Genomic DNA, 25,925 nt, shown 5'->3' on the forward strand with positions numbered 1-25,925 from the left:
AAATCAAGAAGTTATCGTTGCTTATTTTTATTTTCTTTCTTCTTTTTTTCTTTTAATCTCTCTCTTTTTTTTTTTTTTTTTGCTTTTTAATGAGCCCCCCCAAACCCATTGTATATATTCCAAAAATCCTGCTTTTGTCTGTCTTCTAAACCTTTCACCTTGTTTGGTAGTTGGATCAAAATGTTTCTACTCAGGCCGATTCCTGTGCCAAGCAGGATTTTAATTTTTTAAGAAGGAAATTTGAACGGGACAATATGGGCGCTCCAAAGAACAGTAGCCTCCGAAAAACAAACCATTTGTTTATTTGGCCATTTGTTTTAAGACAAAAGTAAAAACACTAGGCTGAACAGATCAGGAGAGGCTCCAGGCTATTTCCTCTGAGACTATAAGACCGGGCAGGATGAAACCTGAATAGAAGACACGCCAGATGCACAGAGAGCAAACACAACTTTCCGTCACACGCTGATTTGCTTATTTCTCTTTTTTTTTTCTTCCTCAGATGCTAAAGCCCCCAACACTTAATGGAGTTGGAAAACAGAGTCATATGCAAAGCGATTTAAAAAATGCCCCTTTGCACCAAGCCAGTCCTGACACAAAACACCTTCCACCTCATGGGGACTCACGGTGCCTCCTTTTGCACCATGAACTCTTTCTGGCTGAGATAGGATCACAAAGGTGTCAGAGAAATATGCTGTCTGGATGGCTAGGGCTATGATTTTATTTGCCTCCATTCTGTCCTCCCATTTAACCACTATTTTTCTTGCTCCCTCTCTCCTCCCCTCCCCATCGCAAGATGTCTGGCACCCAATGTCTGGCATGAAATCTTACGGATCTACATTTTCTGCAAGGCTGTGACAACAGGTTTCAACTTGACTTGCCATCCCTGGGAACATGAAGTTTCATTTGTTTGTTTCCAAGGACAAGGAGGGTTGTAACTCCTCGTGCTGAAAAGGGGCATCTTTACATTTGGCTGGCGTTTTTCTAAAGAGAAGATGGATTCATCTGTCATGGATTATCCAAGAAAAGTATTTTTATCGTATTATGTATTGTAAAAGCACATTCCACTTCTGCATGTCATTCCGTTGCTTTGTTGTTTTAAATTTACTGTTAGCCTTGAGACGATCCACTGGCAGCAACCTGCACTTCGCATCCTGAAAGGTTGGCAACAAAAGGATGTGGGGAATCGTGTAATCTGCAAATTGGGGCGTCGTCACTGGGCACGTTGTGCCTGATTGTACGAGCTAGAGAAACTGAGGCCAGAAGAGAGAAAGCAGTTTGCTCAATCAAGGTCAGACAACATTGGAACCTTTGCACTTGAATCAGGATATCTGGGAACTTCAGCTCATTGGTACGGTCTTAATGAAGTATTCCATTTATTTTTTTCGCTTTAGTCGTACTTTTATATCATAGCTACATATACTTCAAAAATATGGTCCTGGCGCCGACCCAGTGGCTCAGGCGGTTAGAGCTCCGTGCTCCTAACTCCGAAGGCTGCTGGTTCGATTCCCACATGGGCCAGTGGGCTCTCAACCACAAGGTTTCCAGTTCAATTCCTCGAGTCCCGCAAGGGATGGTGGGCTGCGTCCCCTGCAACTAGTAACGGCAACTGGACCTGGAGCTGAGCTGCGCCCTCCACAACTAAGACTGAAAGGACAACAACTTGACTTGGAAAATTGTCCTGGAAGTACACACTGTTCCCCAATAAAGTCCTGTTCCCTGTCCCCAATACAATCTTAAGAAAAAAAAATATGGTCCTTTCACATAATACTATCTTTCTGGACTCAAAAATATTATTGGTATTTGATTATTTTGCAGAACATTGTAAAATGGGTTTCCCCCTTCTGATTTTAAAGTGGTATCTTATGCTTATTATTTTTTTTTTGAATTGGAAGATGCCACCGCTTTTAACCATTTCAAACAAACTACGATTGTACACTGGAAACTGATTTTTTAAAGGAAGGAGCAAGGGATGGATGGATGGATGGACGGACGGACGGACGGACGGACGGATGGCTATATCTTTCTATACTCACAGATGCTATCACTTCAGTCATAAATGACGTTGCTTTCACAGATCAATTAATAAATACTACGCTTGTGCATCTCGGTGAACTTGTTCGGGACAGAGCGGTCGCCTCCTTTCTGTCTGCAGTGCCTGGTCCAGGACCTGCCACCAAGCAAGTGCTGAAAACATAGAACAAAAATCAACATCTGCACCATTGGAAGGACTCACAGTTACAGAAAAACCTGGGTTTCGAGATGGAATAAAGCCTCATCCATTTAACCAGCCCTGGCTTTGAATTCAGGTCTTCCTACGTCTAACTGTGACCCTCTCCCCATCTCAGCATTTGGAGCCCTACACTCAGCTGCCATGTGGGGTTGAGGACACACTAGTCCCTTTTCTGAAAGGCTCATCTGGGGGCCACCCCAGCCCCGCTCTCCCTCCTCTTATTTATTTATTTATCTATCTATTTATTTATTTATTTATTTATGGTGGTCTTTTCTCTTCTCCCAGCCCCTCTCTGGTGTGTTTACTTGCAGCAGCCAGAAAGACCACCCCGTGCCCACTCTCTCCTCGGTTCAGCTGCACCTCTCTACTCCAATAAACCGTTTGCATTCCATCTGGCGAGCGTTTGCTCCGAAGACATTTCCCTGTCAATCTCTCCCGCCACATTAAAAATCTGTCATTACGATTGCATCGCCGCCTGGCTCCTGAGATTTCTGACTGCTTTATTGCTCTCCTCATTTTTTTTCTCTTCCCTGCTACAGCCGAGAAGCAGAAATAAAGGTTTGTTGTTGAAACATGGCCGGGAGGAAAGTGGGAGGCACACATCTGTCAAGGTATTACCTTTCTCCAACCAGGGATTAAGGTGTTTTACGGCGCTCGCTCCTGAGCATCACACTGAATAAATTTTCTGAGTAGAACATAAAAATGAACTCGTACATTTTGAACGAAGTTCCCTTCTTTCGAACCAGCCCAGGTCATTATGCAGAGGCACCAGTATGGGGGGACGACGGCAAGTCAGGACGTCCCCACCACCCATCCCACCTCCTGCCAAAGGTGCATTATTTAAATGCCTGTTGAGGCGAAGGAAGCATCTGAATTGGGGGAGATACTGGTTGGGAACGTGCAGCCTTCCTCACCAGGTGAGAGAGGATGGAAAGATCTAGAAGGAATCCTGGCCCCAGGATCGCCTAGTCAAGCCCTGCTTTTCCTTTAAGAGTCAGATGGAATCCAGTCCCTTGGGGAGTGTCCCCTGGGCCCTCCCCCCTGCCTCCTCTCTACCTGCTCCATGGGAACACTTGCATGACAATGGTGGGTTCCACGTCTGCTCTGCTCACGGGTCTGTGAGCTTCTCAGGGCATGGGGCGCATTCTCCCCAGCACCTTGTGTGTACAGGACCCTGCAGCACCTACCAGGAGTATCACGAGTACAAGATTTCCCAGCTCTCCCTTTGCATTGGGTACTTTGAACATGAATTGGCCCACAATGTTCCCCCAACCTACTGCAGGGGACACACTCCATTGTCACTTTAGGGGTGGGCAAGCTGGGGCAGGAGGAGGGCTCCGTACCTTACGGAGGGTTCAGACCGCTACAGAGGCAGGCCTGGAATTTTGTGCTCTTAGGAAACTTTCTTGTCTGTGGAGAGCAGGAGCACAGGAAGGGAGGGAGAGAGGAAGGTTTGGAACAATTATCTGACACAGCAGGGGCTTGGACAGGTCAGTGGGGCCTGGGGCACACCATCTCGTCTTGCTGCGCTCTGTCCCTGTGTGCTGGCATAGTCCCACCCGAAGTTGCAATGGCTGTGCCTCTGCAGAGCCCAGGATTGGTCATCACTGGACTAAATTTGGGGTAATAAAAGTGAGAGAATTTCTTGTGAACCAACCAAAAAAAAAAAAAAAACAAAAGGAAAAAGACCATCTAAGTGCGCGCAGGCAAGTAGTCCCTGAAAGGTGCTCTGGGCACAGCTGGTGGGAGGGGTTTGGGGGAAGGGTGGAGCTGCCCTGATCTGCTGCAGAGCCCCCCCCCCCCCCCCCCCGGAGAATTTTCTCACTTCTGTCCCTGTTGCGCTGCTTCCCCTTGAACTCTAAGGAAGGGCTGGTGCAGAGCCTTTCCTGGCCTTCCTTAGCCCACAGGCACCTGGGCCCTGCAACTCTCTTTTTTGGGGGGAAGGGGGTGGGGGGTGGGAGTGGCTATTTAACAAAGTAAACCCAATTATTTAAAATTTATAAAAAATATAGAAAGAGACACATAGGATAAAATCTGGGAAAGCATGTTTTGTTATAATCTTGTCATTGCGAAGGTTTTATTTCTGCGCAAGACGTAAAATGGAGAATCTACAATGGAAATTTACAGACCTAAAAGTGCAAAGGTTTTAAGTTTCTGTATGAACAACCACATAAAGGATAATATTTGCAATGCACAAAAGAGATGGACAGGAGGTGAGTGGGAATACAAATTGCTTATGGACATAAGAAGATTCTGATTCTCAACAACCGTTAAAGCAATTTAAATTAAAGTAGCAATGAGATCAATTCACCTATCAGAATGGAGAATGTCATAAAGGTTAAAAAGTGTTGGCAATAAGATAGGGGCTAGATCTTGCCATAGGAGAGCTTAAAAGTGGCCAACCTTTCTGAAGGGCAGTTCAGCACTATATGATCAAAAGTAAACGTGTGCAGAACCTTGGTCTTTATTCTACAGATATTTTTACACCTATGTTCAAAATACATGAAAGTGTGTTTGTTGAAGCATTGGTTATAATGGGGAAAAAAATCTGCAACAGCCCGAATGCTCAGCTAAACAGGAACCACTAATGATGTGATAATCCATCCACGAAAGAGAGAACTATGAAGTCATGAGAAAAAGCAGGGTTGCTCTAAACACACTGATACAAAGAAGTCAAGAAACTATTGTTAATTGAATAGAAAAGCAAGAGGCATGACAGCATATCACACAAAGGGACAAACGCATACTTGATAATGCGTCGTCTATTTCTGGAAGCATGAAGACGAACAATTAACAGTGGTCACCTCTGATCCTGATGCAAAGAGACTTTTCCTTATATGCCCATTTTATATTGTCTGAATTTTTGCAACACATATGTATTTTGTGCAATAGATTAAGTTAATTCTGCAGAGTGGATGTGTGACTCCGTGGAAACACCACGAACCTGTGAGAAGTTGTAGCTTCAGCCCGGTTCCTGGGGGCTGGGAACACAGTTCAGGACACCCTCCAAATCAGAGCCAGCCCTGGACTAAGGGACACTTGGAGGTGGCCTTATCTTCCTGGAGATGCAGGCACCGAGTCAATGCCTTGCCCCTAGTGCCTCACTGCTGCCCCAGTCAACATGATGTTTGATCAGGTAGATGCACCATTTGACAAACCATTGTGACCAACCTTGGCTGACCCCTGAATTAATGACCTTCCAGAGAGAGGGTATCAGTCTTGCCCTGGTCAGCCCAATGGAAAGGTCCGAATATCACCCATTACCCAATAGGCACTCACCAAGGGATGATTACCTGACTCGTCAGACCATTTCCTGACAGCCCTCGTGGCCATCTCCATACATAAGTACCACCCAGCTTGCTGAGAGCAAACCCAAGTGAAATCTGATTCAGTTCACTTTCTATAGGAGAAAGGAAAAGAAAGAGGAGAAGCTGGCAAGACTTGAGAGCCAACTGGGCACTGAGTGCTATGGTGGATCAACGTTTTTATCAGATTCAATAAATTGTATCCCAATGACAACGCTACGTAGTAAGTATCATCATCCCCATTTAACAGATGCAGACACTGAGGCCCAGCTGGGAGGTGGTGGAGAGATGGGACGTGGCTTTCTCGGACCCTGCAGAACAGACTCCTTCCATTATATGTGCCTGCTCAGCCTGGACAGAGGTGTACTGGGCTGTGAGGTTGGTCCACCTGCCCGGGCTTGTCTCATCTCCACTGCTGGAAAGTCGAGTGACTTGGGGTGACTGTATCACATCTGTGCTTCGGTCGCCTCATCTGTAATGCAGAACTTATCCCGTTGTGCTACTGGGAGGATTCAATAAGCTATTCCTTGACAGCACCCAGCATTTTGCCTGGTGTATAGTAAATGCTCAGTAAACCCTAGCTGTCATTAGAACCCATCTTGCCAAAAGGTCCTCTTTTTGGCTGTGGTACCTACTTGGAATTCACACATGCAGAGACAGGCACACTCCATTAAATTCCCCTTTCTTCCTGGTCCTCCCCAACTTTTTTTAAAAAAAATTGTTTCATTTGTGCATTTGTTTCTCCTTGTGACCATTTCATAAAACTGGTTTCAGAGTCCAAAATGCTGTCAACTTGAGAACATTAATCTGAAAGCCCCATAAGGATGGATAATGTGATTTATAGATGCATTTTCTTTAGCTGAACAACATCACGTTCACATTTCGGCCCAAGCAGCCTTCACCGCCCTGCCAAACTCAGGAGTTTTATTGTTGCATCAAATAAACTGTGGTTATAAATCATCCCCAGATGTCAGCCTAATTAGTTTGAATGAGTGGGAACCTGTTGGTTGGGGCACTTTGGACGCACAGTCGCCACGTGTTCCCAAATGCCAGCTCCGTCCTCTCTTGGCCCGGAGAGCTCACGGGGCTGACGTTTGGGCCTGGCCCTCACACACCCCCCAGGGACTTCCAGGCTCTCCCCCTTTTCCTCCTCCAAGGAAGTCCCCAGCGAGTCACGAGGTGGGGTGTCCACGCAGGCTCTTCCATCTACAGGAAAGCAGTCTGCTTCCTCGTGGTTTTCCACAGCAATCACTGAGTAACAAACCGGGCCAGTGTCAGGGTGACTTGCTGTTCCCCCAAAAGAAGGCAGCACGTTCTTCTCAGCCCACAGAGAACAGAGAGGGTAGGGGTGAGGCAGGGAGGGCGCTCAGCACTTACGAAGCACAACCCATACATACTCACCCTCTGGCCACCCCTTAGCAAGCCTTGGGAAGACGTATGTGAGCCTAGACTTTTTGCATCTGGAATGGAGATAACATTTCCCAGAAACTCCAGCCAGAGGCGGAGTGCTTGCTGTCTGTGTCTCCCACCACACCACCAGAAACACGGCCGTTCTTCTTGCCTCCCTGGGGAGCGCCCGGGGGCTCCGCCTGCCTCTTCCCTGTCATCCTCGTTGGCCGTGCTAGAGAAGAACTCCTACCTGTGGACACAGGGCGAGACCTGGGATCAGGCCGGGGGTGCCGAGGCCAATACAGGTCGAGGCCCATGCTCCTCCACGGCCGCCTGCTTCTCCTGGTGAGGACCTGCGTGTGCTTTTATAAAGTCCTTTACAAGCCTAATGCTTGAAAATATTTGCTTCTACTTCCAGGTCTCTCACGGAGCTACTTTAAGAGTGAATGTTGTTTAAAAATGCAAGCTCGGCACAATGGCACGGCAGTGGCTTTCCCCTTGTCCCTCAGGCTCCACTATCACGAGGGGAATCCTCTGTACAGGAGAAACCTTCGTCACACAGCCATCCCCAGCAGCTGGCACTGGGCCTTGGTCCTTCTGTTCCCAGGCCCTAGTGGCCTCCCTGCTCAAGCTCCGCCTCGCTGACCCCCTGTCCCCAGCCTGGGGCAGACGTGCAAGTGGTTCGCCCTGAGACACCTCCCCAGTTCCTTGGGGGGCTATTTAGGCAGTTGACACCGTGACTTGTGGTTTGCACTGCCAAAGCCTCCTCTTAAATGAAGCCTTCCAGGGCGAACCGGCAAACGTGACCAGGCCACGAGCCTGGAGTTCTACCAGCAAAGGGCGAGACTAACCGAACTGTTTCCTTAAAGGGCTTTAAAACAGAGGAGGTCTCCAGGATGGAGGGCAGGGATAGTAATGGGAACATAGTTTCTTAGCATTTGTTGGTAAGAGTTTGTGTGTGTGTGTGTGTGTGTGTGTGTGTGTGTGTGTGTGTGTGTGTTGTTTGTTTTTTTATAGCTCTCATCCCTTCAATCACAATGGAAAAAAAATTTCAAACAAAGGTAAATAAATACCTGTGAGTAAATGAAAGAGGGAAAGTTGTTTGAGAAGCAGAACATTATAAAAAGAGAAAAAGAAGTGATTCAGGGTCTCCCAAACTGGGTGCTGGCTTGTCAGCCTGGGAAATGGGTGTATCGTGCTGCCCGTGGGGAGGCTCAGCTGTGAGAACAAGGTGTGAGCGTTTCTACACACAGGGTGGTGGGAAGGTGCAAGGGGTGCTCATCACGGTGTTAGCAAAACAGAATGTGAAGGGGAGACCTTGAGAGCAGAAGACAGCAGAGAGGTCCTTCGTGGGTCTCCAGCAACGGCCCCAGGCCACGCTCTGTGCTCAGACCAGGCAGGGGAGGGGACACTAAAATCTCCAACTTCAGTCAGAGATCCCCAGACTGTCGTCACACATGCCCAAGGTCAGTCAGCGTTGCCCAAGGTCAGTCAGAGACCCCCACCGTTCAGTCAGAGATGTCCAAGGTCACTTAGAAATGCCCAAGTTCACTAACAGACCCCCGGATTCAGTCAGAGATGCCTAGAGTTCAGTGACATGTTGCAGCATAAGGGAGAATCTACTTTTTGGATGAACCACATGAAACATTTTAGGGTTTGGTTATCCAGCTTCAAAAAACACACCATTCTGGGAAAACTTCCAAAAGTCCCCTTCCATAACTCAAGCTTAAATCAAGGTTAAAGTTCAAAGTGTTTCATTCGTGCACTTACACGTATCACCTTAGAGCGCCTGATTCACTTTGGATACCTCGTGAGTGTGTCTTTGGAGGAAAGAGCGTTCGTTTTGATGTCAGACTGTTCTGGGTGGACACTGAGCTCTGTAACTTACACGTTCTGTGAACCTGGGCAAATCAGAGAACCTGTGAACATGTCAGAAAACGAATACTTCTCTCAAAGCGCCATTAGAGGATGGCATTTGGCAACACATACAGTTCCTGGCAGAGGCCTGATATAAATTGGGTCCTCAAAAAATATGAATCCCTTCTTCCCTAAATATTGTACAGTCAGAGTTCTGACATTGCATGCAGGAATGCAAGAGGAAGGAAAGAAGGGAGGGAGGGAGGGAGGGAGAGAGGGAGGAAGGAAGGAAGGAAGGAAGGAAGGAAGGAAGGAAGGAAGGAAGGAAGGAAGGAAGGAAAGAAGAAACAAAATCAAGAAATTTATCTGTGTTTAGCATCTAAATTTCTACAATTTTTTTTTCCCCAAATTTTCCAAAATTTCTTCCTGAAAGATTATTAGTCTTAGGAAAATACAGATATTTCAATGTTGAATTTGTGACAAGCTATTTATGTACAAAATCTCAAACAAATACAAATTGTTTTTTCTTATTTCTACAAGTCTAATCGACAATCAGCAAACAAACTATTTTACTGAATATATATATTTACATAACAGATTCAATTTCCATTCAGAAACCAGGAGGAATAACAACCCAGGATGACCACATTCACAGCTGGCCCCAGTTTCACAATTTGAACCAGAGCGGTTCAAACAGGAGTTGTTTCCCCTCAGGTGTGAGGATTATGTGAACAGATAAACTAGCAACTGGGGCATGTGGAAAAGGTCTTACACGAAGTTTCTGGAGCTGTCTGCAGGGTCGCCAATTTCTGTTACGGGGAGGGGGGGCAGCAGAGTTGATCCCCAGCAGCAGACCCCCCCCCTCCCCTGGAGGAACCACTGCCTTGAATTTGGCTCAAATGCCTCCTATTTCAGTCTCAGATCCCGCTGGAACTCTGGAGTAGAAGTGGGAAAGAGCCCTGGAAAGTTCTTCCTGCCTACCTTTACCCTCCGTACGTGAGAAATCCAGCCAGCAGGAATGGCATGTGCAAAAATGTGGAAGCAGGAGACAGCTGCTGGACCCTGCGGACTCTGAGACTTGACATCTTCCGGGGCTGTGCTTCAGGCCTCACGTGCAATTAGCCAGGACCCCTCACCAGCACCCTGAACTAGGTCCTTTATTTTCTCCATTTCGCTGATTTAAGAACTTGAGGCTCAGAGAGAGTAAGCGACTTGCCCCAGATGACAGGGACCCCCAAAGTGGCATCCAGGGATGGGTCAGATGATAACCACCCCCACCCCCACCACAACTGTGGAAAACTCTGGACTTTGTGTCAGGGACAAAATGCAGAGAATGAGGGAAAAACACTCTGAGGGGCACGTGCCTGAAGTTTACGAGCTCAAGTGAGATGTCCACACTTTCATCCATTAATTCACATAGCAGTCAAATGAAAAACGAAGTTGTGGATGAATGGCAGCCCTCAGGCTGCTCTGCTAGGACTTCCGTCTTCTTCTCCTTGGGTCCCAGACCACAGGGAGATGGCTGGACTGGGGTGTCCGAAGCACAGGCCATGCCTGGCTTCCTCCTCAGCCATGTGCTGTCTGGGTCTCAGGCCCGCCTCCTGTGCTGTGAGCTACGTGACTCCAGGCAGGGGCCAAGTCTAGTTCATGACTGTCCTAGCCCGGCCTGGCCCTGAGCAGAGTCATGTATCATTCAAATGTACTGAGTTGACTTAGGTACAAGCCGGGGAACTGTCAGCTCAGGGCAGGTTCGGGGGAGTTTCCACACATGATCAAAGGCAGCTGCGGTCCGTCCCTTCATCACCGGTGACCTTGGACCCGTTGCTTAGCTCCTTTCTCTCATTTACAGAAAAATGAGAACGATGTGCCCCTTAGGTAAGAGTTCTGAGATCATCTTGGTTGACTTTCAATGAGAATTTCTCTAGTTTTAGGAGTCAGGCATTTACACATCCGCCTCCTGAAATGAGAATGACACCTGGCGGGCAGGAGCTGGCAACACTGTGGTGATACCGTTTAGCAAATGGGGCTACACCCAACATGTGACAGGAACAGGGGTTGGAAGAACGAGGCAGCCATTGTCCCGAACTCCAGGAAATTCAAGCTTGGACCAGCTAGTTTGAAGCCTTCCTTCCCATCACAGACCACACAATGGGCTTGTCCACACCTCCACCAACAGGTGTTTCTTGAGCAACTACTTGTCCCAACCACTGATCTGGACACGGGGTGCTGTGTGCCTGAGGGGATGGAAGGGCGGGCTGCCGAGTGGAGACCTTTCCCAGCCCACGGGTCCTCACTCATAACAAGAAGTGTAACATCTCCTTCATGAAATAGACCTTCTTCGAGCATTGACACTCAATCTTTCTAGTTTATTTAAAAATGCAAACTGTCTCCACGTCCCAGAGCTTCACCCATGATTTTTAACCACACGTGGGGTTAAACCTGTGAGCTGTTGGTTTGCTGTTACGAAGGTGGCAGGAGGCATGTAAACCTGTGGGGCCCCCAGAGCAGAAGAGCTGATTGCTCAGCAAGGTCCCCACACGGGGGGGCGGGGGGGGGGCTAGTGAAGAGGGGAGAGGGGTAGGTGGGACTCTAAGGATGAGTACAGAAAATAGGGACGGGCATGGACAGGGCAGGGCAGGGACATGCAGGAGGCAAGGTCTGGAGGGCAGGTGACAGGTGTGGAGCAAGTGACCTAGGAGTGGTTTCTATTGCATAGGAGTAAAATGGGAGGGCGGGAGTGGCTGGGGAAGTCACTGGGGACACAAGAAGCCCCAGTGTATTGGGTTAGGGGCTGGCTTCTTACCCCCAGACCAGGGTCCCGACCGTGGCTCTGCTGACATCCAGGGCCACATCGTTCTTTGTCGGGGGGCTGTCCACTGCCCTGTAGGATGTTAGCAGCACCCCCGCCCCCCCCCACCAAGTTGTGACAATGGAAATGTCTGTGTCCAGGCATTGCGAAATGTCCCTCAGGGTCAAAATCGCCCTGCTTTGAGGACATTACTCCGGGCGAAAGGATGCAACATGCAGGACAGCTGGTTGACTAAGAGCAACCTGGGCAGGCGAAGAGCTGAAGCAACCACGGGGCCACAGCCCCAGGGTGCTACCTGGCACACAGTCAGTCCTCACGGGGCCACAGCCTCAGGGTGCCACCTGGCACACAGTCAGTCCTCGCTGCATGGCGCTATCACCACCTTAAGAAAGGAGGGCTACTGGCAGGTACTCAAAATCTCTAGGCGTCCAAACATTCAGCACTCAGCACGGCCAGGCCCTTGTCAGGCCACCGTCCCCTGGGCTGGGAGGCCACAGTGGACACCACCTCAGGGGCCGGGTCACGCTGGGGGGCTGTTTATCTGTGTGCCCAGGGCTGCCTGCTGGGCGTATTAGAGGCCATGAAATAATGATGAGGCCTAGGGGGGGTAATTAAAAGCCACAGTGACATTGATCTGCTGAGATTTCTGAGAGAGCCCAGAGCACACGGGGTGACTCTCCATCTTACCTCACGCAGGCCCAGGCTGATTGGCCCCCTGGGCATTGCTGGGGCCTCAGAACCTCACCTGTGGCCGGGGGACTCCCAGGGCAGCAGCCAGCCTGGCATCAGAGGCTGTGAAAAACAGGCAGCCTGGGCCTGGGGGGCAGCCCAGCTGCTGTGCTCGGCCCTGGAACGGCAGGAGCAAGCAAGCCCGTTAAAGACACAGGCCCCGTTCGCCAGTCTCCAAGGTGAACCTCCTTCCCTCCAGGCCCAGGTGGAGAACCTGAGGCTCTGGGGCCACGCCGCCTGTCTTGGGGCGGCCCTGTCCATCTGGGCACTTCGGGCCTCCAGTGCCCGTAGGAAACGTTGTGATCCAGATTCACATGAAATCCACAGTCATTTTTGGACAATGTACCCTGGGCTGGGAATGGGGAAAACTTTATATCAAAACAAAATGACATCTAATGTCTACTTATAACCCTCTATGCAAAGCTGGACACCTCCATCCGAAGAATAATTTTCTTGCTGCTACTGCTCTCTATTTGCTTCGTCGCTGTTGCTTTTGTGTTAAAATTGAGCGAGTGAGTGGCGTGAACACGAGTGTCGAGTCAGGCAGCCTGGCCTCAGCCTTGCTTCCACCCCTTGCTATCTCTGTAATCTTGGGCAAATCACTTCGAGACACTGTGTCTTAGCTTCCCTGTGGGAACCTGGAGATCAAAGCAATCCACACCGTGGTGGGAAAGGATTGAATGAGACGGTATTGGGACATGGTGGGCACTCCTTAGCCCCAGCCCGTGGACCTTAGATTCATCCCGTGCTTAAGATCCTCACTCCCTAGAGCGCCCGGGAAGGGGCCACGAAGAGGCCACGTCACGGAGGAGAGTCCTTTCTGAGCTGGGTGGCCACAGGAGACGCCACACTCCTCCATCTCAGAGACTGGACTGGGGCGCTCACGCTGCTGCAGGAAGTTTGGCTTCCAGCTGCTGGCGGCAGACAAGCAGAAGACAGGGCCCTGCCTAGAGCCCTGGGGTTGCCTTCCTTCCCGCCCGCCCGCCTGAGCACATGAACTGGCTTGCACTGCGCCTCATTACGTAATCGCAGCCTCTGGTCTTCCTCCGTGAAACCTGGCCTATTTTTTTGCTCTTGGCCTTGGCCGCATGGTGGGGGATGGGCACTGCGCCTCTGCTCTTCACTGTAAAGGAAATAGAAACCCTATCAGATGGAAGGAAGGAGACGTTTTCTCGGGGCCCTGACAAAATAGCCTGTCTCCCACATGAGTGTGGGCCTGCGGTAAGATCTCTAGTCTAAAAATGGAGAGACGCTTATTTCTTTCTTGTAAGCTGCCTTGAGAAAGATTCTTCTGCATTTTGGAGAGGATGCTCTGAATTAAAGTCTTAGAAAAAGACCCATCATTCCACTGCTGTATCTGTAACGAGTGGTACATGAGCTTTGATGTGGGGCAGCGTGCGGTGGTCAGGGGACATCTGAACATGGCTGCAAATGAAATGCACAGCATCGCCGAGACATTGATTGAAGAGACACCTGCAGAAATGAGTGACCACGTACTGAATGTCTGGGTCCACGTCTCTACTTAGTTAACAGAGCTTTTCCAGGAAAGTTTATTGAGCACCAGGTCCTGTGCTGGGTGGGTGACCTCCCCCTGCACACTGAGGTCGGGTGAGACGCCCATGAGAGGTCAGCCAAGCCTGACCTCAGCCAGACTGATGGCAGTCTGTCTTCCTATGCTCTACTCTGCATGCACGCACTACCGGCAAATGACATCTAAGGTATAAACCGAAACTGTGCACGGCTCTCGGGTTGCCGTACGTGCCGTCTACCACGTGGAAAAAAGAAATACCTTCTCTTGCTTTTAGCCAGGGCTGGTCCATAATGTTATGGTGACAATTCCAAACAAGCTTTGTAAACCAAATGTCCTTTGCATCATTTATCTGGTGGCAAAACCTGACCTGACCTGAAAGAATGAATAGAAGGCTATTTATAGTCTGTATTGTCCCCACATAGTGGTATAAATATTCATAATCTTGCTGCAGAAATATTAACGTGTTCTGTCTCTAGGTTCTACCCCAGACTCTTTGAGGAGGGGGGATTATATACCATACAAGACATATTAACCTCCTAAAATGTGCCAAATTCTGATTTCTGAAATACACGCTTTCAGAAAAGGGATTGTGGGTCTCACTTCAGATCTGTATCTTGCAGACACTGTGGGGTAGTGACAGGTGTGGGTATTTGGGATTGGTGGGCCCTTGGCCCCAGTTCTGGTTTACACAGCTATGTGAGCGCCCTCAGCCAACGTGGAACTCACAGAAGCCTCAGTTTTCCCAGTTTCAAGAGGGGGACAGCAAAGGCATCTCCCTGGCAGGATTGCTGTGAGGTTGAGGTGGGCTTATGTGAGTAAGGATTACACGTGTGGCGGCCTTTGGGGCCATTCTGAGGTGGTCCATACCTTCATTTGCGCTTGGTGATGATTTCCAGATCTGATGCAAATATGAGGTAAAACTTTCACTTCAAGCTTGCTGCCCTTCACCTGGAGTAGGACGTGGCCCCAGGGAGCTCAGGCTGGGGGTGGGTAGCAGCACACCAAGACCTGCATGGGCCATGGCAATTAGTAGGAACCACCAAGACCTTTTCAATATTAATTAGCTGTCCCCGACCAGGAGCCGCAGGCCTCCAGCCTCCCAGGGAGCACTCAGGGACACTGCATTCACTGAGGAGCCCAGCCCTGACCATGAGAATTGAGTAAATAGGACGGAGGTTGGCTTCCCGTGAGCCAGGGACAATGATGCAACGCTCTCACGGTGCTCAGGTGCAAGACAGGCTCTCGATGGACAGAGGGACTGGGGACAGTGGGAGCAAGAACGATGGGAGGGGGACACCCTCACAAGCTCAGCTCCCCGCATCGCTCTGTGTTGGGCTCTCATTCTCTCCCTCTGGGCCTCTCGTCTCCTCTCGCTGTTTTTCTTTTGCTTTGGGTCTCTCTGGCTCTTCCTCCCTCTGTGTAACCCGGTCCCTCTCCATCTCTCTGTAGGTGTCTCTGCCTGTCTGTTTGTGCTGTCCCTTTACACGTGCACTTTCCAGGACACTTCACTGCCCTTGGAGCAAAACCTTAGTGGTCATGACAGCTGACAGTCCCTTTGTCTTCCAGTGAACCTAGGGTTCTCCCCAAAAAGAAAATTCATAGAATACAGGACAGTTTGCTTTTTCTGGGTGAATTTGCACTTTATTTCAGACATAGGTTTTTATTCAACACATATGTGTTGAGGGCTTACTGCTTGCCAGTCACCTTTTTACAGGCTGCGGATATAGTAGTGAACAAGAGAGACAGGCCTTGCTCTAATGGTGGGCTGGGGGAGGCAGTAGAGAGATAAAGATGTCAGACCAGGTGTTTCAGAGGATAAGGGCTGTGAAGAAAATAAAAGCAGATAATGGGGAGATGATGCTGGAGGCAGGAGAGAATGATCAGGACAGGAGTCGCTGACAAGGGGACCTTAAGGTCATCTGAGCGAAGTGTCAGAGTCAAGCATGTTGCTAGCTGGGGGAACAGCATTCCATGGAGAGGGAACAGAAAGTGCCAAGGCTCTGAAGCAGAAATCGGCCTGGTGTGTTTAAGGAACACCAAGGGGTACTGAGGGAGGGGACAATAGAATACAGGGCCAGACAATATTTTCTCCTGGAGCCCTGGCAATCTCTCTTCTCGACAGAGGTCATTTGTCTCCTTTTACAAATGAGAAAATTAGAGCAGAGAATTTGAAGCGTTTGCCCAATCTCAAAGGCTTTTTAAATTAAGAAGCAGGATTCTAAGTGAGGCCTACTACGTGCTTTCCACAACGCCACTCTAGAGCTGAAGCATTTGTTACCAGCCAACTAGTAACACCTCAGCTATTGAGAGCTGTGGAAACTCAGCAACGGCACCAACTTCCAAAGTCAAGGACAGCCATGGCAAGTGGTAATCATGAAAATCCAGGCCCCTTCTACCAAGAGGAGGGAGAAAGTGGCATGACAATCAGTTGAAGTCTGAGCCCCAACACACCTAGTCACTTACAGTTATGGAAACTGAGGCTCGGAGGCCAATCTCCTTGTCCAGGGCCCATGGACTGGAAGCAGTGAGGTCTCAATTTCAGAGCTTTTCCCTTCTCCATGGCGTACGGTGCTAGCGTCCAAGTGCAAAATGAGATCGAAAAATAAAAGCAGAAGGGACCAGAAACAAAATATATTATTTTTGGATTCCAGTATTTTAAACATTTGTTTTATTGGATTGATTAGATTTCTGAGAAATCAGCAACAGCATTTAACCAACAAAGACCATTTTCCATCACAAAAAAAGGTGATTATTTTAACCTCCCACCTGATTCTTTTGTTTTAACAAGGGAAATGTGATTTTGAAAGAATAATTACATATATTTATATCACACGAGTGGGAAGCAGGACCCGTCAATGAGTCATCTGCTTTCTGCAACTTTGAAATCAACATAGACACACGTGCGAGAGACACCTAAGCTTGCTGCCCATGGGTGGGGACCACAGCCCCGACAGGCTCGTCACTGAGAGTAGGATGGGATCAGGGAGAGGGATGGGGGCATCTGCCTGCTGCTTCCTCTTCCCTGACTGTGAGCGTTTTCACTGTGAACTGGGTGGTGGAAATGTTCACTCACTCACTTATTCCCTTATTCTTCCTCCGTCGCTTCCTCATTGCACAAACATGCACTGGTACCTGAGTTTCGAGCCTCATGCTCATCTGAAAACCCAAAGACCAACAAGACACAGCCCCTGTACTTGCTCGAATCAAGTTTATTTGTGAAAAACAAGCCTGCGTTCCTTCCTCGAGGCCCTCACATCCTAGCGACATGCCTACAACTATAACAACCAGAATTCAGCCTGTGATAAGGGCCAAGCCCAGGGCGCGTGGAAGAAGCTGGGGCACGCTGCCCCATGAAGACTCATGTGGGGAAGAGGTTCTGCTCATCCCCCAAGCCCTGGGGGCCGTCTGAGGTCTCCGGACAGTGAGAGCTGGTCGGAGGCCCACATGACGTCCGTGGGAGCCGCAGTGTTTGTCAGAGTGGATGCAAAGAAGGATACATGCAGTGCTCTTTGCATGGAAATATTGATTATTTGAGACTCTGAAACCCAGACTGAGTCACATCCTCTGGTAGGAAAGCCCCCACCCCAGGCCGTCTCTGGGGTTCAGACAAATCACTGGAAACAGACGGGGCCCTGCCCAGCACACTGATCACACTTCCAGGATTTCTGTCTGACCAGGTGTGCCCCACATGGGCCCTGAGAATCGAATTCTGACTCGTGGGGCTTTCTGAGGCCTCGAAAACCAAACTCACCCACAGGTGAGGCTGCTGCAGAGGGTGCGGAGAGCAATCGCACGTTGCCAGAGGCGTTAGGAGAATCAGCGAGTTCCAGGTCCCGGTGCCCCGTTAGATGCAAGGCTTTGGGCAAGTGGTGTACCATGTAGAAGCCCATGTCCTCATCCATGAATAAAGGACTATTACCCACTCCATCTCACTGTTATGAAAAAGGAGTCAGTGTATTTACAAACACTCTGTAATCTGCCACATACATTACAAATATGAGAAATTAGCATTATTTTGAGAAGAATGTATTGATACGATCACACCTAATAGATGTGTGTGAGTATAAATAATAAGTGGAGGTACAGATGCAATATTACATATGCCAATATATGCGATTTGATTTAAAATGGGTCTTGAGGTATTATTTTAACTCTTGTAGCTTTCCGATGGCCCTAGAATCAAATTAGTCAATAGCTATGATTGCCACAGGGAAGGGTAATTTCAGGAATGATAAGAATTGCGATATCAGTCAGTACCAGCTTGTTAATGAAACTTCAAAGTTGAAACCAAAGCAGGAGTCTGTAGATGGCTCCAGAGGAAAAGTCCGCGTTTCTGCAAATCTTCTTTCTGTCTCTAATGAAGGCTTAACCTCTCTGCACTTGAACTCGGGCGTCATGGCCAATAGTCAATTTCACTTTAGTTCATTGTATTTTTTTCCCCTTTAATCCTGAAAATCTGTAACCATGTCATCAGCTCCTTCTTAATTATACCATATTCTTTACATCTGTCCTGCTAAATAACTCTAATTGAAATAGCACCGGCGTGAATTTTTGTAATGTTCCCCCCAAGACATCCCGAAAGTGACTCACGAGAAAACAGACTGAAGTCACAGCTGGAAGCACGTCAAGGATCATTTCCATTTTTACATGATTAATTTGAATTTAATATCTTAAATCAAAACCTGATTAATTTAAATAAAATTTTGATGGTGCCCTGCTTCTAATATACATTGCAGTAATTAGATTCGGCTTAATGTGATTTTTTTTTACGTAATTAAAAAAAAGGGGGAAGTCAAGTGTAACAATGCAATGTTGATACAAATCTGTCTAAATATATATAAGGGACCGAGGTTTTGGACCTTACTCAGGTGGAGAGAAGGTTCATTAACCAATGAACGGGGCATTAGTGAGTTGAGGCGAAAGATGAAAAGTCTCACTCCATATCCATAGCAGAACAGCTCATTCTTAAATTCAATGTAGACAAAGTTTTTATTCCCAATAAGTAAAAATGGCAGTGGGCCACAGGAGCAAGAAGTAAATTGCGTGCAGTGCACAATGTCACAGACACCAGTGTTCATCTCTCCTTCCTTTACATGCTGAGCGAACCCCTCCTCTGTTCCAAAGACAGCGGCTCCAACACTACGGACTGACGTGTGCGCAGCCCCCGGCAATGGGGACACCGGCTGACGGCTTTCAGCCCCCACCGTTGGGAACATGGCCTGGGAACCATGCTCTGGGCACCGGCTGTGTGTAACCTGCCGCCCCCCCCACCCTTGGGAAAAGGAAAGGCGTCTGGAGGCTGTGACAAGCTTTTCCTTAAATCCAGACTTCTGTTTACCCCAATTCCAATAAGCCCAGATTCATCCACGATGAGGCCCCGAGGAATACATGAACTTCCACGCCCTCACATTGTGACGGAACGATCACATTCTAGAGAGATCAGGTTCAGAGCCAAGAGGAAGCCAGCTGAACAAGAGCCCTACACAGGAGTTCTGAAACATGTGCTTCTAGTGTGGGTCTCGCCCCTCATTGCTCAAGCGACCCCAGGCCAGTCACATTCCTTCTCAGATGGGAGTGTGTGTCACCAGCTATGGAAAATGACGGGAAGGGAAAAGGGGCTTCCAGATAGTTCCGCAGGACCCTCACCTTGAGAAGATGGGCCACAGGGACCTTCCATGAGCCAAAGAGGCCTGAGATAGCTGACCTCTCCCCCACCAAGTTTCCTCGGGTGGTTCACTTGAGGTAAGGGTCCTACAGTAGCTGAAGTCACATGTCAATATTATAAGTGAGTTCTGGATCCTTCCAGCCCTCGATGTTTACAGACCGGGAACCATGATGATGAAGGAGACCCAGCCTGAGGGCAGAGCAGAACGCAGGCTGAGGGTCTGCTGGCCCTTGGTTCTACCTGTTCTTTATTAAATTTGAATTAAGGAACATTTGGGAGAGAAAAAAAAAGAACGATAAAACTGCTTTTAACGATAAAACTGCCTTTGTTATCCAAACTTAAATTCAAAATCCCCTTTGAATTTATCAGTGATATTTATTAGGTCGCCCCTATGTACTCAGTACCACTGTGTACAGAGCAGTACAGGCCACGCTCCCCACAATTAAAAGCAAAATAATGTTCTATATTTGTGAAATGCCTCATATTATAAAGGTTGATTACATCTCTTTCCCTCCCTCCCTCTCTCCTTCCCTTCCTCCCTCCTTCCTTTTCCTCCCGTTCTTTACTTCTTCCCGCAGTGCAGTGTGTAAATGATCTACTCTGAAGTTTTGTCCTGGCTCTTTATTCTCTACAGGGCTTCAGAGAGAGAGACATTCCTATGGGGTGTGCATGTGTCTGGGGGCAAGGGACAGAAACAGGGCGGGGCGGGGGGAGGACAAGGTATGCAGAGACTTGTGCAAAAAAAAACCCTGCCTCATTTTAAGTGGCTGAGGGTCACATTTAGTTTCATGTCAATCACTTTATTGTTCCTTCATGAGTATGATTTCAATCTTTCATCGTGAGTTTGAGCAATGATCACTGTGTTTGGGAATTATTTAGAACACAACTATGCCTCCCGTCATGAAAGGGAGAGAAACCTTGATCTCAGCCTGTGTCTACGCAGCTCAGTGTATGGAAAGCAAGTCCATTTAGTCATTAATTGTGATCCAAACTGGACAGAGCACACTGAAAAGTCCCTTTCAGACTTCCCTGTGGATTCTCTGGGGACTCTGCACTGCCCCGTTACTGGAGCTGTCCCCACTGTGACCAATGATTATCATAAATTATGAGAACTGCTCTCACATCCAGGCACTTACATATGTAACATTCTGTGCTCACGATTTCCACACAGTATCCTTCAACCTTCGACATCTCTGTTTAACACACATTGTTCTAACCATTATATAGATTTGAAAACTGAGGTCCACAGAAACAAAGGAACTTGGTTGAACCCCCACACTAGCTGGACCAGGATTCAAATGAACCTTGTTTGTCCGTCATTGTGCGGCTGGACCATGCCAACCCTGTCAATCCAGGTACACAGAGAGTCACCCAGGTCCTTCACAGGGGCCAGGTTCTACAGAGACCCTCCACCCCCTGACCCCCGCCGGCAAATCAAGAGCTACACATCTGAAAGATTTTGTGTAGCGTAGCCACTATGTGCCTGACTAACCAATGAATCTTCTGATGCTTCCAGTTGACAGAAGGGAAATAACTCAAATAAGAATTTCAAGGAAATCGCTGATTTATTATTCATCACAAAAGGTCTAACACGATGACTTTCTAATCTGACAGCCAGGACTTTTGATGACAATCAACAATTTAATTTCTTTCTAAATTTAGATTTCTCCCTCTTCTGCATCAAACACCAAAGCCAGTTAAAAATAGCTGAGTGGTGAATGTTAGAGGGGAGAATTTTACCGATTACAGCTTTTTTTTTTAATGTCAAAATTAAAGTCAAAACAAAATTAATCAGGAGGGGTTATCTATAATGAATCACCATTCAGCTCACAAAGGAGGGGGGATGGGGTAGATATCTCTGCCAGCAGCTGAAGGAATGTTCTTTCAAAGAGCTACATGAGACTATGGGCTCCAAGAAAAAGATTGTGGATCTTCCATATTCAGCAGCGTGAATCAAAACTCTTCAGCTCTGGTCTAACTTTCTTTTTTTTATTATAAAGCAACAGGGGTTGTGGTTTGTATGGGCTGTGATTTAAATGGTTAATTGAAAAGAAGCCATGGTGAGCTGTTTCTGGCTATAACATTACTAGGACAATCTTATCTGAGTTTACAGAGTTATTTCCAATTTATAAATGCTGTATGCATTTCTACTAGATAAAACACTTAAAAATCCCAGACCTCAGTAAAGGGACCTTGCTGTTCTAGAGCTTTCCACACCTGCCCCTTCTGCTTCTCCACCTCCCCCTGCTCTCTCTAGTGTGCTCCCCTCCTCCTCTTTCCTGTCTCTGCTAGGAAGTCATTTCACTACCCAAAGCCTCAACCTTAGGCAAATAACTTAGTCATAGAGTCGTGGGATGAAGTGGAGAATGGCCCCTAAGCCCCACTGGACAGAGGAAAAAACAAAGGGTCAGAGAGGGCCAGTGATTCATCAAGGTCTTATAATGACAGAGTAACATTGTTGGGACTGGAATTCAGGTTTTTTTTTACCCTCCTAAGCCAGTGTCCTTTGGGTGTCTTGGAGGTACCAGAGAGGTGACCTCCCTATGGAATCCAATATGAGGCGGTGACATGAAATGACACGTGTGACAATTGAAACCATCTGCCCCTTACAGTCTACTGGCTACATTAATGTGAACTGACTCTTCCAGGAGATCCTTGCCCCCGAAGAAAACAGTTATAAATACCTTCATTATGTGTTCCAGGAACTACCTGGAAAACCCATATAAAGGAACATCAAACGATTTTACTCTTGAATAGATAGCATCAAGCAATACTTTACTCCCCACGACGTTTCAAAATCCTCACCATGCTGTGTCCACCAATCCTTATCAATAACATTGGGACCAATTCTTTCTCCAGTCCTGATCAAGACACTGCATTGCAAGACCTGCCTTAAGCCAGACTCCAAAACCCCACAAATATTGTGACAGAGCCCCTCTTCCCACCACCCCATTTAAGTCACCACTGAAAGACACCACGTCAAGGGAGGAATCACCGTAAAAATGCACTCAGCAGTGATCCCCAGTGTGTGTTTGGAGAGCAAGCCTCCGGCATGTGTAAGACATGGGAAGGTGAGATGCACACGCAAGTGAGATGACGAAAGGTAAAGAACAGCCTCCGTGAAGAGCGTAGAGAGGGAGTTGCTCATACGCCAGGGTGTCCACCAAGGAAGGACAGGCATGGAGCCTCTGATAGAAAGAGGTGGCCTCTGCCCTTCTGGGGCTCCCAGCTCCACAGGTGACTGAGACTGGTCAACACTGAGTGTGTGCGCCAGGCCATGGGGAGGGAGTGCTGAGGAATGAAAAGGCACACCCAGAGATGGGGAGGACAGATCGTCCCAGTCGGATGGAAAGACTCAGAGACAAGGTGACCTGATCTTGACAAGGACCATTCAGGCTGAGAGGCTGGAAAACACCCTCCAGGGAGGTGGGTGTGAACACGGCCCAGGGGCTCCAAATAGCCTGTTTCCAAGCTGAAGTGGCTGAGGTACCAGCTGAGCACCGAGCTTCAGCTGTGTAACTGTAGGCAAGGGCCTTGACCTCCTGAGTGCCAATTTCTTCACCTGTGAAATGGGAAAAGGTAATACGAGAACCCCCCCCCCACTGTGGGAACAGCGCCTCACACACGCTAAACATCCAAGAAAGGCTAGATATTGTTAGTCACTCTGATGTTCTGTGTCCAGTGGGGCGTCGGAGTCTCCATTTGTAAAAATGTATGTCATTTTAGGAGTTTCGACCTGGTTCTCACAAGCATCCATGGCCACCATCTTTATAGGAAGTCAAGTGTGGATTCAGAAGGAACCGTGTTCTTTCCACTCCTAACTGACTAGGTAGACACGGCACCATCTCTCCTCTTTCTGAAACCTGTCTACTTGTCTATAAGGTGAGTGGGCGAGGGTGGGAGGTGGGGGTCGGGGGTGCAATGGCTTACAGGGGAGCAGATGGACACAACGCCACCCCTCCAGCCCTCAGCACTGCAGCCCATCACCCCGCTTGTCTTCCAGGACCATCACCTTTGCAAACTCATCTCTTGCTCGAGAGGCGGGGAATATCTCCGGCTTTGTTTCTCTATTATAATAGATGTAAATTAATGTTTTGCCTTTGTTTGCCACGGTAATCATAGAGGCAAGTATATATTCCTAACAGCTATCTTATTTTCAATTTGCAAAGCGTACTGTGCTTAATCCCACGGGGCGGCCCATGGCTCGAGATATGAATTTTAAAAGATAATTAGCCCAGTGCAGGAGGTGTCCTCTGCGACAAGAAGCACGCACCGAAGCCCGGTCAGAGGGGTCCTCAGGGGGACCCTGGCGGGTCACGGTCCCCTCTCCATGGTTTATTACTTTTTTTTTTTTTTCCATCACCGCTGCCTTTGTGCAAACCAGCTGATTTCTTCATGAAAATTTAAATCATGTCCATACTAGAAGCTGGAATTCCTTTTTGGGGTTGTTATTCGAGAATTCCCACCCCCGCCTCTGACCAATATTTCTTTTTATGATATTCGTGGCAGGTGACAATTTATTTTCTTTTTCTTTTGACTTTCTCTCTCTCTCTCTCTCTCTCTCTCTCTCTCTCTCTCTCTCTCTCTCTCTCTTTTTCTTTTTTACTGTAACTGAAAGAAAGCACCAGGCCCATGTTGGTTATTCGTAATGTTTGATGCCTATGGCAGATTAAGTGACCATCTATTAGAAAGAGCCTCAGAAGGTCCCAGGTCAAAAAAGATGAATGGTCTGCCCAGCTCTGGTCATGGATTGTTCCTGTAGGAACTTCACCCCCAGCAGGAAATCAGTTATGTAAACGAGCGTGCAATTGCACAGCCTGAGAAGTCATGCCGGCTACCCTGCATCTCTGAGATTTTAGCAGACGGCATATCACGCACAGGCATGGCACAGAGAGGAACCTCTGTGTGCCTGGCACTGGGGGTGACGGGGGCGTACGAGGGAGCAGGCACAGTCTGCATTCTTGGGGATGCACTCACAGACTCAGAGGAGGCAGGTGGATATGAGCTATAACAGAGGCACTGACAGGACCCTAGGCTGTGGGCAAAGGAGACAGAGCAGAGTCCTCTCTGAGAGAGTCCGGGATGCCTGCCTGGAGGAAGTGCCACTTGAGCTGGTTTTGAGTAGGTAACTTGCATCTTAATCCCATCAGGTAACTTTCTTTTGTTACGATTCTCTCAGGCAAATGAAAACTGGAGGATGCCAATAGGTCACATCTATGGAAAGTCATCTATACACCTGGCACTTTCGTAACCATCACATTTCCTATATGTCACCTCACTTAATCCCTAGTAGTGGTTCTAGTTACAAATGAGGACACTGAGACACAGAGAGGGCCAGGAGCATACCCAAGGATTCTCATGGAGAGCAGCCAGGGTCAGGATTTGAACCCTGTCTTCCTGCAGAGGTCCTGCCCTACGGGGTAAGGGGTACATGTTCCGGCCACACATCGCCAGGGAGTGGACGAGAAACGCGGTTCAAACTTCATCTAAGGAGCGAATTGTATCATAGGAGGCCCTCTGCTGAGAACTGAAACGCATCATTCTCAACAGTTTATAATCAACCCTGGTTTGCCTCGATATAGTTACAGAGCTGAGCACAGTGTGATTTTTGCTTTAATTCAAATCAGGTTAGTAAAAAAAAAAAAAAATGTCTTAATGCAGTTTAAGGGCATATTCCCCCTTTAACACATCAGCTAGGGGACTTCCCTTTTAATGAGTGAAATGTCATTTCATCTTTACTTCTTAGAGTTCACGGAACCCTGTGCTGCTGGGTTTTTGTGTGTGCCTTTGTGTGCGTGCACGTGTGTCTCTCTCTGTGCACACACACGTTCTTCTAACAGCACAGGTTGTGTGAACTCGAAGAATGGAAGACTGTATAAATATAGGAGAAACAAACAGGTTTCAGACCAGCTGCAGAAGGATTGAGCTGGTTTTGAAATGTGTCCTGACTTGTCCCTGGCATTTGACATAATCACGTGATTGGAGAGTTCCTCCTGGGTGTTTCTGAATTTTTATGTAATGCGGTTGCACAGGGCACTTTGTATTCAAAGGCATATAAAAATATTTAATAAGAATTATTTGCTGAAGCTCTCTAGAAGGAAGAGAAAAGACAGCGATAGAGTGTTTGGGAGCATTTCTTCCCTCCAGCTAGATCCAGGAAGGTTGGGAGTCTTGATAAACATATTTCCTCAAAATAAAAGTGATGGGTTGGAGTTGGGACCATGTCATCTGTGCAAATAGAAGTGCTAATCAGAAGTCTCGTTCGGAATCATGCTCTCTTACATTCAAATATCCTTTATCGTTTCCGGGATAAACGACATTTACACCCTGTGAGAGGGTACGTGGAACACCACAGAAAACCAGGTTATAAAATGAACAGCCAGCCTCCAATTGGTGAAACGCCGTCTTGG

This window comes from Rhinolophus sinicus, chromosome 3 (genome assembly GCF_057876585.1).
Source record: "Rhinolophus sinicus isolate RSI-liver-muscle chromosome 3, RSI-T2T, whole genome shotgun sequence".
NCBI lineage: Eukaryota > Metazoa > Chordata > Mammalia > Chiroptera > Rhinolophidae > Rhinolophus > Rhinolophus sinicus.